Here is a 1,348-nt window from a genome sequence, read left to right on the forward strand (position 1 = left end):
TCTTTAGAGTGGAATGCTATCTACAGAAACCAAACACTAACATACTAAAGGATATATCCTTATTTTATAAGCCCCCCTGCCAAACAGAGGGAACTAGAGAAAATAATCAACTCCAAGAGAACAGAGTTGTAGAAACTCTTAATAACTGAACTATTAAAATAGTTACCAGTTGTTGTAATCTATGACTTAACTAACTGAAGGTTTGCCTTCAAGAATATCAGATTATAATGTCAATATCTTTCTCAAGTGCGTGTCAGGGAACCAGCAGTGTGAACTCCAAACTTTGAGTATAAAAAACAAAGGAAAGGGCTTCCCTGGTGGCACAGTGGTTGAGAGTCTGCCTGCCGATGCAGCGGACACAGGTTCGTGACCCGGTCCAGGAAGATTCCACATGCCGCGGAGCAGCTGGGCCCGTGAGCCATGGCCGCTGAGCCTGCGTGTCCGGAGCCTGTGCTCCGCAACGGGAGAGGCCACAACAGTGAGAGGCCCGCATACCGCAAAAAAACCCAAAAAACAAACAAAAAAAACAACAACAAAAAAAAAAAAAAAAGGAAAAATTCACTCAAAACTATTTTAATTGCTAGAACCAGCTTCATTTGTTTCAATCAAATGTCCTACAAAGTAAAAGTAAGCATGCTATATATGTAGCTTTATAATAAATAGTATTTGCCTCCTATTAAAACTCTCAGAGGAAAAGACATTAATTTTTAATGCCTTAAATTTTTCAGAAACAATTATTTCTCATTATAAAATATATCTTAAAAGGCAAATGCATTTATAAAATATCTCACCTTAGGTTTTCAGACAAATCCACAAAGAAATCTCTACAGTATAACTTCCAGTTTAGGCAGATACCTGAATTGAAAAAAAGGAAAAAGACATGGTCAATATGACTAAATCTGAGTAGGGAACTTCATTTTTTCAAGAGGAGAACCCTAACTTGATCGCTTATCCCCTAAAATTTTGTGCTCAAGTTGTTCTTTAGAAGCTTGTAAAATGTCAAGGATCTTAATTCTGCTGGACTTTCTATTGTCTATAATTATTTAAACATTTTGACAAATCTTGAAATACAAAACTTACAAAAACATATACTATATTAACAAGGGTGAGGGGGATCAATTCAAGAAAAATAATTCTTGTTCACCTGCTCAAGTTTTCAAAACAGAAGGCATTTTCTAAAAGTCTGCACTCCCCATAATACCACCACCATGACCTATCCTCACAAAAACGACAGAATTCAAAAATATGGAAATATAAAAGTAAACCAACAGCATGTGTTTATAAAACAAGTAAAAGGGAAGATTAAATAAAACAAATGGCTAATAAGTTATGAAAATTTCACCTACAT

The 1,348-nt window shown here is 35.5% G+C and overlaps 1 protein-coding gene across 1 annotated transcript in view; it reads right to left on the reverse strand.

Annotated features, from left to right (window-relative positions):
• PEAK1 (pseudopodium enriched atypical kinase 1) overlaps positions 1-859 on the reverse strand; it is a 255,154-nt gene extending 254,295 nt beyond the window's left edge. The window contains exon 1 of the mRNA XM_007469163.1: positions 792-859. The gene's annotated coding sequence lies outside the window, so the exon portion shown is untranslated. The remainder of the gene's footprint in view (positions 1-791) is intronic.
• Between the last annotated feature and the right edge of the window lie 489 nt (positions 860-1,348).

Source organism: Lipotes vexillifer, unplaced genomic scaffold (genome assembly GCF_000442215.2).
Source record: "Lipotes vexillifer unplaced genomic scaffold, Lipotes_vexillifer_v1.1 scaffold103, whole genome shotgun sequence".
In the NCBI taxonomy this organism is placed as follows: Eukaryota; Metazoa; Chordata; class Mammalia; order Artiodactyla; family Lipotidae; genus Lipotes; species Lipotes vexillifer.